The sequence below is a fragment of the Equus caballus genome, chromosome 15 (genome assembly GCF_041296265.1).
Source record: "Equus caballus isolate H_3958 breed thoroughbred chromosome 15, TB-T2T, whole genome shotgun sequence".
Classification (NCBI taxonomy): Eukaryota; Metazoa; Chordata; class Mammalia; order Perissodactyla; family Equidae; genus Equus; species Equus caballus.
The window spans coordinates 16,230,186-16,242,659 of NC_091698.1; the positions used below are offsets into that span (position 1 = coordinate 16,230,186).

At 53.2% G+C, this 12,474-nt stretch overlaps 1 protein-coding gene across 4 annotated transcripts in view; it reads left to right on the forward strand.

The window, feature by feature from the left end:
• Positions 1-12,474, forward strand: part of EDAR (ectodysplasin A receptor) — a 96,461-nt gene that overhangs the window by 41,474 nt on the left and 42,513 nt on the right. The window lies entirely within an intron of this gene.

Below are 12,474 nucleotides of genomic sequence, written 5' to 3' on the forward strand. Positions count from 1 at the left end.
CATCCGGGTCACCTGCTCCATGAAAGACTCGTGCGGCAGCAGGAGGGGATGCTCTGATGCCAGGATCGGGAGCAGGGCCCAGCCCGTGTGCCCATGAACACACACACACACGAACAAAATCCTGCCGCTCCGCCTTAAGAGACTGGCCGCGTGCAGACATCGCTGTTGCTGCTGTTGGATTTTCTCCGCGCCCTGCCCTCACACTTCTCAGGGCAGGAACTCTTCGTGGGCATCCAAACGGCCACGGGTGTGCCTGGGAGTTAAGCGTCCGTGGAGCTGGCGTGATGTTGAAAGCGGAGAGGGGACAACAGGAACCTACTGGAACCAAATGGCTCCAGGAATCTTCAAACGCCCTGGGTGTGGGGGCGGGACGGACCCACGAAGTGAGGCTGCCACGGAGGACGCTGACTCCTGCCGTCGCCTGGCTCCTTGTGGTTCGCTTGGCCTTGTAAAGAATTATCCAACTCTCACGGGTCCTCAGAAGTTAGGTGAAACCAAGGCCACATTGCACTGACCCCGGCCTCCTCTACTGACTTGCCTTCTCACTCTCTCCTCTTCCAGCCATCTCTAGCCTCTCTCTGTGGCTCCCGAGAGCCCGGTTCCCAAGGCTGGGTAGAATGGTAGAAAGTGGAGCAGATCTAGATTTGTACCCCAGCTCTCCTACCTCTGTCTGTGTGACCTCAGGCAAGTCACTCAACCTCTCTGAGCCTCTATAGGCTCAGCAAGTTAAATGGGGAATAGTAAGTGCCTGCCTCATGGCTTTTGGAGGAGTAAACAAGAATGTGTGTACGAACACGGCCTGGGCCTGGAGCTGGGTACACCTCCACAAATACCCTCAGTAAGCTAAGAGACCGGACATCTGCCTTCAGCAACACACCTGAGGGCTCTGCTCCCACAGTGCAGACGCCTGACGAAATCCAGGGAAGATTCTCTTAGGCACGCCCTGCTTTTCCTCAGATGAGGGCATAAAAGGCTGCGGCTTTCCCGAACAGAGGGGGAACCTCTGAGTGGAGAGGTGGCTCCTTGCAGCAGTTTGCCAGGGGGGACGAGAGAAACCACGCCCACCACCTAGCCCTGCGCCCCACCTCCCTGGACACACACGTTCACTCCCAGGCTGGGAGGAGGAACCACAGCGTCCTCAGAAGTCGAGGCCACACGCATGCGCTGTGTTTGTTTGTCCTCTGAGCCGAATCTGTATGTGAGCATAAACACATCTTAGGACAGAGGAATTTTGGTGAGGGTGATTATTTATAATGACAAACAGGCTGCTGTTTTCAACACGCCATCAATCTTTCTGAAGTGACTTTTTGAAAAGCGTCCACTGGGGTTAGCTCTGGGCAAATGCCATCGTTTTTCTCCCCCTCGACCCTTCCCTTCTGGCCATGCTCGCCGCTGGTGTGGGAAGGGGCTGCGGGTTTATTTGCGGATCCTCAGAACTTACTTGTAGCATCTCTGTGGCGACCCCCAGCAGGGGGCTGGGGAGGGGCTCACAGGGAGCCTGTCAAAGGGGACAGCTCCATGGAAGCATTCAGAAGCGTGTCCAGGTTGCTGCCTTGAAAACTGCTGTGGTGGCCAGACGTGAAGCTGGCTGAGCCCACGGTCCTCCTCTGGGAGCGTCTAGACAGACTTGCCGGGGAAAAGTCCCTTTTGGAACCTTGATATTTTAGTCGCCTACATCAAATGTGAGGTCAGGACTGCCCAGGTCCAGGAAACTACCAAAAACCATTTTTTAAATGTAATTTTAGCACAAAGAAATCAGATGAGTGAATGGATGAACATCGTGCTGAAGCAGTACCTGGAATACTATTCAGCAATACAGAGGAGCAAAGTGTGGACGTTCACAGAGCGGGCGCCGCAGCTGTTGTGTCCACTGAAAGGCAGCGGATCCCAGGACGCCTGTGGTGACCATTCCCACGAGAGCCGGGCAGGCGGGATCCATCCCAGCCATCCGAACGGGCCCGGCAGGCAGGTTGATGACAAAGGGGCACAAGGACCTTCTGGCAACGACAGGGATGTTGTGTGTCATTGTTGGGTGGTGGTTGCATGGTGTCTGCCTCATCAAAGTCACCGACCTGTACATGGGAAATGTGTGGGTTTTATTCTGAGTTAGTTATACCTCAGTAAAGCTGACTGATTTTAAAAGTGTAGTCTTAGCAATAAGAAGATAAAAATGTGTGCCATTAACCAGACAGTGAACCATGGGTTCTTGGCAGACATGCAGACTCGGAGAACATCACTTTAATCGTTGTGAACTCTTTCCCACCTGGAGGGGCCCGTGCACAAGTGGGCCACAATGTGTATAGCGCGCGACATGCTGCAATGGCAATAATGGCGCTTACTGCCTCAGAGCAGCCTGCCCTCTTTCTGAGCCTAACTCCACGCTCACGTTGTGCAACAACACTATTAGATTTCTGGTACGGAGGATGAATAGAGGACCTGACCACCTTTGTCTCCAGCCTCTGTCCTAGGCTCCCGGCTGCTGGGAGCTCAAGCGAAGGCGGCACACAGCTGCCTCCCAGCACCCATCCCCTCTTCTGTCTCTGGGCTCAAGACTTCAAAGAGAGGCAGGGAGGAAAGAGCGGACTGTGGGGCGGGACAGGGGTCGCAGGCCCTGAGGAGCTGCAGGCCCTTCGCCTGGCTTCTGCGTGCCTTCGCCTCACCTTCCCTGTCAGACAGCCATCTAGCCTCAGGAGGCCCCCTGCCGCGGCCTCCGCCACCCACGCCGGAGACGTCTCAACTACCCACAGTAACAGTCCCAGAGAGCAGCAAGCCCTCTGAGGGCCCCTCGAGGACAAATAATGACAGCAGTGATGTTTAGGTCCTTTTTGCCGGGGTTTTGCAGCTAATTTAGAATCTGTTGATCCCAGTGCCAATAAATGGTTTATCTCCTTCGACTTCCTTTACTTAGAGGGTATCTTCACTGTCTAATTAATGTCTTTTATTTGGCTGACATGGCTTGGGATTCTAGTAGTGTGTCTTACAGTAATTGTTTATTATGTTCTCATTTTGGTTGTATTGTTAAGCGGAATTGGTGTGATTGAGATACATCTGTGCACCTCGTGGGGAGCTCACCTCCTGTCACAGTGTGAGTATTTCAGGGGCCAACTCACTGCTCTGGAGTGGACTCCAGATACCAGAAGAATAGCTAGGGTGGGGATCACAGGGTGAGCTGAAAGTACTGCTTCCCAGACGTCTTTGAGCTGATGAAAGCAAAGAAATGAGGACAAGAAGCTGAGGGAGAACCCAGCACGGTAGCCCCTTGGCAGAAGAGGAGAAAGAGTTCTTGATTTCATCAGAATGCAGTTTAGGAAATAACTCACTGTCTGTCGCTGAAAGAAGAGGACAGAGCAGTGACCTGGAGGGCATCCACGGCCGCTTTCAGTTGCCCAAATGGGACACGCCCTCCCCTGGCCTTAGCCCATGCTGTTCCCTCTTCCTTTCCCTCTACCTTGCCTCTGCGATTCCTGGCCAACTCCTGGCGGTCCTCCCTTCTCTGGGTCTGGGACAGTCTTCCTGCCCTCTCCAGTGGGCCAGGTTTTCCCACACATCACACCCCGTGTGCCCCCACCACACCATCACTCATCCCTCCCCAGGGTTAACTCCACTGTGTTGCACTTGCCTTTCTCATGGTCTCCACCAAATGGTGAGACCGCCGGGCAGGGATCGGGCCAATTCGTTTGCTCTTCAGCCTGCTCTAGAGCTGGTGTTCGGGAAGTATTGCATGCATGGTTGGGTGGCTGCAAGGATGAACTGATGGATCAGTGGCAGGACGGATGGACAAATGGAAGGCTGGATGGCATGCATATTAAAGAGCTGGAGAGCAGCTGCTCTTATGTCCCAACAAAATTTCATGTTTGTCTACGAGTCCTAGGAAAACTTGCATTTTTGTAGTTAAAGCAATGCGCTTTAGTTACAGTAGCCTTCCTGATTTCACCCTGAAAATGCTTTCCCTCAATTTTGATAAGGCAATATGATAGGGGATTTTTTTTTAAAGCTTCACCAGGCTCATCACTTGTACAAGATCCTTTCAGCTCTGAGGCATTACATGAAATAGAAATGGAACTGTGAGCACACGCGTTTACAGCAGGAAGTTTGAATAAGGGTAATTGCTCACCCTCCAGGCTTTCTGGGTGGATGTTTCCTGGCCCGTTATTTTCATGAGCGAGACTTCAAGATTGTCGTAGCGTCCAAAAGCCACACCGTGTCCTGCATGCAGGAGAGCGCCTCCCTCCACCTGCGGGCCCGCCTGGCCCTGCCCTGCGCTGATGCCTGAGCGCCTGCTTATGATGCAATTCGTATTCTGAGGGGCTCAAACCTCGTCTGACAAGCGGTAACAATAATGTCGGTGTTTAGGGAACGCTCTTAGGTCGTAGCTGTCTACAATTCAGAAACAATTAGCACTGTCACTGGTGTAGATGTGGGAAAATAAAAACTGACAGGAAAAGTTGAGTCAAATAGAAAGATGAGATGTGAACAGAGATGTCCAAAATACTGGCTTCCTTGCTCTTTACCGCCTCTCTGGATTCTGCTGCTGAAGAGCTAACAGTGATCCATAAAGAATTCAAAATAGTTTGACATGCTTCTTTGTGTTAGTAGTGATCCTTCAAAAGAAAGCTAGAAGCAGCCAAAAATAAATAAATGTTTCACGCATTATATTTATTCTATGTGTACAAGAATATCTATTTTCTCAGAATTAATTCAGTTAAAACTGACAAATGAAACTTAGGGACTCTCATTTTAAACTTTCAACTCAAATCACCAGGCTGTTTGTCCACATCTCCCGGGAAGGCTCCTCCCGGGGGTCCAGGCCCCATGGGTCCGGCCTCATCAGTGCCTCTCCAAGCCCAGCCTCTGCCAGGGCCGGTCTGCGGGGCCCGCGGAGCAGGCAGGCCTCCTACCCTTCGCGCTCACTGGCCCTGCAAGCCAGCACCTGGCCCCTCTCCCATCTACTCCCATGCTCTCTGTTCATCAGCCCCGACGCCAGAAAATCTAGAAAAACCGAAGTAACTACTCCTGCTTTTACTGAGAACCCATTGACTCTGCACTCTTTTAGAATAGGTAACATCTTTGGAATTATGTAAATTTAAGGTATTTTCTTTTCCCCTTTTTAAACAAGATTAAATCACCAATGCTGATTGTGAATAATCATGTGCCTCACATTGTTGGGAAGGCAACTGCCACTTCGTAGATGCCCCAAAATGTTAGTGCCCCTTTCTTTCCTCTGGAAAGTAAGAAAATGTTAATGAAGTCGTAGATGTGTAGAATTTCAGAGTTTTCATAGCCCTGGAGGTCATTTACTCAACCACACCACAACATCTCTGATGGTGTGTGATTATCAGAGTTGTCAAGTGAACACCTCGTGCCTGTCTGCGGCACCACAGGCTGATACAAGAAGCAAAGGCCGAAGTCCTAGAATTGTCCTGGGAGGAAACCGCAGTGGGTGCGGCCAGGTGGCGCCTGAGGAAAGTGCCTCCAACAGAGAAAGATGTTGGACCTTAACAAAAATTATACGCACGCATGCACTATATATTTTCAATCAAAAATATATCTGTTAAACAAACACATGGTCAAAGAGAACTATTTAGTGCTTACCAGGGGGAATGGGCATGGAGGGTGGGCACAAAGGGTGAAAGGGCGCACCTGTAAGATGACTGAAAAATAATAAGGTACAAGTGAAATTTCACAAGATTGTAAACTATCATAACCTCAATAAAATATATATGAGGGACATTTGTACGGTGACAGATGGAAACTAAACTTTTGGTAGTGAACATGATGTAGTGTATACAGAAGTCAAAATATAATGATGTACACCGGAAATTTACATGATGTTATAAATCAGTGTGACCTCTCTCTCTCTCTCTGTATATATATGTATATATATCCTTGAGAAAATGTATGAACACTGCCTGCCACCTCTGAGATGTTGATGGAGCCCTGAAATCTTCACCAAGGAGTTTCTGAGGAACAGTTTCTCAATGCAGTCATAAAGAATGGGGACTGGGCCTGTAAAACCCTTATGTCATTGAAAGCTCTAAGATAAGCCCATGCACCCAGAGTCAGGCACTTCTCTCCCACCCTTCATTCTCTGTCCCTTTGGGATTCCTCTCTTGAGTCTTGGCGGGGAGGAAAGGCGCCTATCGGTCTTGAAAGACTTTGAGCATCCTCTTCTTTTCTCGAGTGCTCCTTGACCCCTGGACACACTGCCCTGGGAGGTTCTTCCAGGCAGGGTGGTCCAGTAGTCGGGCCCTGTGTGGCGGCCTCGCCTGCCTGCCCAGAGTGGCTGAGAACAGGACCGGCTATTTAATTTGCGGCCCCGTGCAAAATGGAAACGCAGGGAGTGGTGGGGGGCCTCATTTGAAAATCACTAAGAATTTCACTCCAGCCAGGGCAGGGCCCCTCCTACGCGGCCAGCCTGTGCACCTGCGAGTGCACAGGAGGAGGCCTCCCAGTACGCCTTCCAGGCTCTTCAATTCTCCAGGGAAACAGCTTTGACTGAAACAGACTTGAAGGAGAGTGAGTTAATCTCTTCACAATCTAGCATTAATTAGCACTATCCAACTGAGAACAGAGGAGCTTCCCGGGAGCCATAAATCACTTGTTGGTGGGAAGTGGAGGCCTTCTGGGGAGTCTGGTGAGCAGAGGAACTGTTGATGTGTGGGGAGGAGGCCACCAGCAGCCTCCCCTCGGGCATCCTGCAGAGGCGGAGAGTGTGGGCGGCAGGAGGAGAGGGTAGTGTTGGGCAGGCAGGGAGCAGGGATCCAGCTATACAGCCGTCTCCCCAGAATACAGGCAGCAGCCAGCACCTCGCCTCTTTCCTCAAAGAGCTTCCGCTCAGGACCAGGGTAGGCTGGCTACGGCCCTCTCCGTCTCCTGTCTCTATCTGGCAGCGCTGTGCTCACCGGGTGGCCAGCAGAGCCTCTGTCCCCAGTCACGGCAGCCAGTTGAGGACAAGGGGGTGCAGTCAGCCAGCAGCACTTTCTGAGCACCCTCTGGCAAGCGAGCATGCTGGAAAGGTGGAAGGGGCCGAAGACAGAGGGACCCCCGACCTATGCACTTAAAAAGGCCACTCTGCGGGCATCCTTCCTACAAATGCTTCCCACAGCGCGCTGCCTCAGCCCCTTGCCGCAGATTCGACAGGCAGTCCCTAAGGTGTGGCTGTGTGGTTTAAACATAACTTCCCAGAGAAAAGCAGCCTTCTGCAGAGAGGCTGCATCCTCACACGCAGGGGTGGTCCAACGGAGCCCAGGGGTGACCCAGCTGGATGGAAGGACATGAAGCCGCCCGAGCCCGAGCTGTGACTCTCAGGTTGCACAGGTGATGTCCGGCCTGGAGCACAGCCCTCCTCCTGCACGGTGCACGTCTGCACGCTGGAGGAGTGCCAGGACCAGTGTCCACTGAGGCAGAGCCACCCCTCTGAGGGTGAAGGTCGCTCTAGGAGGCAAGCTGCCCAGCAGGAAACTGGACCCAAGGGAGTGGGCCTTAGAAATACAGGAAATGGACTCAAGTTTTGTATAATTATGTATGTGTTCAATGTCTGTCTCCTGGACAGATAAAGATCCAGTAGGGCAGGGACCTTGTCCATCTACCACCATCCCTAGGGTCTACAAGACTGCTACACAGCAGCAGCCTCGCCATCTCTGTTGAATAAATGATGGATGACCAAATGAATGAGTGAGTCAACAGACAAAAGCAGAGGGATCAGTGTCTAGTGCACGCACTGGGTGGGGTAATGCTGAAGACGGCATTTGTTCCCTAGGAGAGGATCAGAATGCAAGGAGGGAGGGACCCCAGAAGAAATCCTTGCCTGGGTCTGCAAGGGGCAATCAAACAAGATAGTGAGTAAGATGCTCGCAGGAGGTCGTGTGCACCGGTACTTTTCACACTCCATGTGCACACAGAGCCCCGGGGATCCAGCTGGAATGCAGGTTCTGATGCAGCAGGTCTCCCAGGCGCCTGAGATGCAGCATTTCCAGCAAGCCCCAGGGGATGCTGGTGCTGCTGGTCCAGGGACCACAGTTTGGGCAGCAAGGATGGACCGGTACTACTGCTGGTCACTCCTCTCGCATGCCCGCCCACCTGGTGTCGCAGCTCTGAGTGCTGGGCACAGGGCTGAGCTAGTCATAGCCTGAGGGTCATGGACAGCCTCCTCCTTCTCCCTCTCAGGTTGGGGGCTTACAGAAGACAGTGGTTCCCCACACCCATTAGCCAATCCCCAAGGCAAGGCTCTGCTCATAATTCTCACACCCATACAGGCAAGGTCCTGTGGTCTTGTCAGTGCGGTGGAAACATCACCCAGCTGGTTAGAAAGGCTCCAGCCGGGGAGAGTGTAATCTCCTGGGAAGGCTGCCAGGGCTGTGGTCAGAGAAGCAGCAGGCTGGTGCCGACCACAGGACGTGTCCCTGGGGCTGCCAAGCCCCATCGTGGACAGGCCACGTCCCCTTCCTGAGCGCGCCCCGGGGGCCATGAGAGCCCTGCCGCCTCGCTGACCCTCCCGAAAACTGGTGTGAGAAGGTGCGTGGAAAACCGCCAGCAGCTCTCAAGGGAGAGGCGCTCTTGTCTCCAGGCGCTGGTGCGCTTGCGGCAACTCCAGCTTCCTGGCGCCAGCTCTGAGCAGAGGACGGCCCTCTCCACGGTCCGGGCTGTGGCCACGGGGCTCCACCACGTCAGCTGGGGACACCTTTGCCTTTGCCAACAGTGCTTCCACACCCGCTGAGCCCTGTCACACTTGGGGTCTCCTCAGAGCAGTCTCTCGGTCGCAGAGGGGACCCACTGCTGTGTTTTTGGAGAGGAGAATGTGTGCTGCCCCTCACCAGGTCGTGGGCGTACCACACACGGCATGAAAGCAAAACCTCCTGAGGCGGGCCCCACAGGCCTGCGGACATTTTCATTCCTTTTAAATGAAAAGACAACTCATGTGGCCTGCAGCTCAGTCACTTACAATGTGGGGGAGTGGTGAACAGCGGGGACAGGTTCTGGGGCCAAACTGTGATGGTACAAATCCTGGCTCTGCCCCCATTGCTGTACAGCCTTGGGCAAGTTATGCAGCCTTTCTGTGCCTTGGCTTCTGCATGAGCAAATGGAGTTATGGGAGTCTCCACCTGCACCCAGGTGAGGAGGATTAGATGAGTTAATACAGGCTAAAGTGCCTGGACCAGTGTTGGGGAAGCGCTAAGCACTCAAGAAATGTTACTGAGGAGGAGGATGGACGGATTCAACGCCCACTGTGCGCCGGCACCACTGGCAAATGAGACTGAGGACTCGAATGGACACGGCCTCCAGGAGCGAGTGACCGTGGGGTGTGCTGTTGGAAAGGTCCTGGGAAGCGGGCGCACAGTCCGCCGTGTGGAGTCCACGTGCCTTCCAGCCAGAGGGGGACCTGGTGCTGGGGGTCTTAGGCTGCATGTGCCTCTAAGCGCCTCCGGGGTCTGTTGCTCTGTGAGGTCCCCCGGCCACTCTGTTCACACTGTCCTGCTTCACATGGAGCTCGAAGTGCCGGCCTCGTCCTTGGCCTTCTGGAGAAGACCAGCTGCGGACAGAGCAGTATATTTCCAAGCGAGCAGGGTTTTCCTCCGCTCTTGGCTGATCACATTAGACACAGCCTAGCTGCGAGTGGGAATGGGGCCTCCTTTCTTTACTTTTTATCTTGGAATGGTTTCAAACATTCATCATCATTTCGCCAAATGTGGTGTCCTTTGCCCCTGACTTCCCTCCTCGCAGACACAGAAGGGTGTGGTTCCCCATCTGCAGGAACCCCAGCTTTCTCCTGAGTCCTGGAAAGATTGCGAGCAGAGCAAGTGATCCAGTGGCACCCGACCTGGCGTGTTTCTGTCCGGAGAAAGGAAGGCCCACGAGGACAGGTCATGTCTGTTTCTTCTCTGCTCACCTCCCCCCGGCCCCCTCCACCAGGAGGCCTAGACCAAGGCCGCGGTCTCATGAATGCACAGGTCCTGGCCCCGTGTGACAGGAAGGGAGGGGTCTGCTGGCTTCAGAGGCCGGCCTGCTAGAACCCCAGACACCTTGCCACTGAGGGCTGTGTCTCTCCCTTGCTCAGATCCTTCTCCTGAGCTCAACTCATGTATGCAGCCGCCTGAGGCTGCCTCCTCTTGGAGGTCCTCCAGGCCCCTCAGATGTCCACGATCTGTGACACCTCCTACCTGCCCCAGCTTTCCACTCGGCAGCAACCTCACATGTACCCAACAGCTGAGCAGAGACCTGGGCCAACCTCAGCGCTCTGTCACCTCCGACACTGTCTGTCCCCTCCTGACAACTCCGCCTCCCCAGTCCTGGGCCCCCAGGCTCTTCTCTCCACCCCTCTGGCTCCAGCCTAGGTCAGGCCATCATCATCTCCTAACAGGTTTCCTCCCTCCAGTCTTGCCCTCATCTAAGCCAGTATTACAAATGTCAGATTACAAATCATGTCCCAGTAGCGGGTCATGAAATCAACTTTGTAGTCTGCAACTACTACCATTTTTTAAATGGCGTAAAGACAACAGGACAGAATAGATCACATGCATTGCATAAAGTAAGTATGAGTGTTGTTTTGTGCGTCTTTTATCTCGACTGTATTGATAATACGTGTGTGTTGGGTCCCATTGTGACACATGGCTCCTCGGTGGGTCTCCCCTTCTTTCACTGCAGGAGGAAGTTGGTCTTCCCTCCTTCTCTCCATCGCACAGCCTTTGCACAAATCCTGTTGCAACCTCCCAACTTCATCTGACCTCACGTTCAGCCCCTGGCTCCACCTATGGCCATTTGGACCGTCTATGCCTCTTTCCTGGAGGACCTTTCCCAGCTAACTCACTGCCCTTCAGGATTCCGTGAGACTCTGTGTGCCCTGGTCTCCCCAAGAATGGGCCAGGTGCCTCTAGGGGGGCTCAAAACCAACTCCCCATAACTTCTTCCCGGCTCTGCGTCCATTGCCCTCAAGTGGGTAGCTTCGATCAGCAGCTGAAACGGCCACAGTGAGAGTATTTACAGCCCAGAAATAGCCAAACACTATAAATCGGGGCTCCCCGCCCCACACACCTGAGCATCTTGTACCTCCAGCCCCTAAACTGTAGGTGATCTTCTGCTCCCCCTCAGTCTCCAATCACCTGGAGAACAGGTGCCGGGCCTCATTCTAGGGAGCCCGCCCTCTAGCCCAGAATTGGGCCAGACTGGAGAGGTTCATAAATAGTTTTGAACAGATGTAAGAAAAACACTCCAGAGTTACTATAGCTCAACTCCAACCCTCCAGGTTAACAAACCACAAGCTTCCTGAGGGCCATGCCTCTGTGAGCTGCCCAGAATCTTCTTGCTTTCTGCCAAGCGCCAAGCTCACCCTCCAACAAGTTTGAGCAAAGGCTTGTCTGTTGACTTGAGGCCCCTGGGAGGGAGGATGTCTTGATGGATACCTAACTTCATATTTTGGGCCTAAGTGTCTTTTGATCTTATCCTCGTGGATTCCTAATTTCTATAGCTTGTGAGAGAAGCTCTATGCATCAGGAAGCATTGCTGTTCTGGATTTTGGAAGACAGCTCTGCGTTGCTTTTCCTCCTCTGTTCTAGCGTTAGGAAGGGCTGCGCTCAACTCTGGCGAATCTGCAGGGCACCCACCAGGGCACTTGAGAACTTGAACCACATGCTGAACGGTGCCCTCCCCTGCCCAGGTCTCCAGAGGTCAGACTGCCTGGTGTTGGCCAAAGACTTGCCATAACGGGATGTTGTTACAAGGAAACCTTTGCCAGAAATGACCAGGCTGGGGCTGAAGTGGTGGTAACAAAAGGGGAGGCCCAGTTCGAGTGGGGAACTACTTGGGCCTCCCTGCCTCCCCCATATGAGGGAGGCATTGTTCTAACATCCATTTTATAGATGAGGAAACTGAGGCACTGAGAAGCTGCATAACTTGCCCAAGATGTGATTCAGCCCTTGCTTGTAATCACTACACGGTGGGTTTTTTTCCCGTTTGGTTATCAACAGGTTCAGGACTGCTGACTGAGGTCCTAGGATGGGAGAGAAACAAAACACACCAATGATTCCAGCAGTATAAATCCATCCAACTCTCCAACGGGCCTACAATCCAGCATGTTCTCCCCACCGACCCTTGATTTAGAGATTATACGGGGGGGAGTGAGCGGTAGACTGCAGCAGTGCCCTCCCAGGGGCCAGAGTTCCATAGCTATAAGCTGTTATTTTTATTATTGTGTTATTCCAGGTGGAAATAGTGTTGAGGAAGGAATGGCCAAAAGGCAGAAAAATAATGAGTCAGTGGAGGGAGGAGAAGAGTCAACCAGAGCTTTTCCGTAAAGGACCAGATGGTAGATATTCTAGGCTGACCCAGCTGCAAGGGCATGCGGTGTTCATGTGCATGGCCATAGGCACCAGGCAACGAGACCACGTGGCGGCTGGATTCACCTACGGGCACAGTCTGCACCTCCTGAGCTGGACCACCAGCCAGCAGGTCAAGTCCACAAGTTAAGCAGCAGGCTTGTCT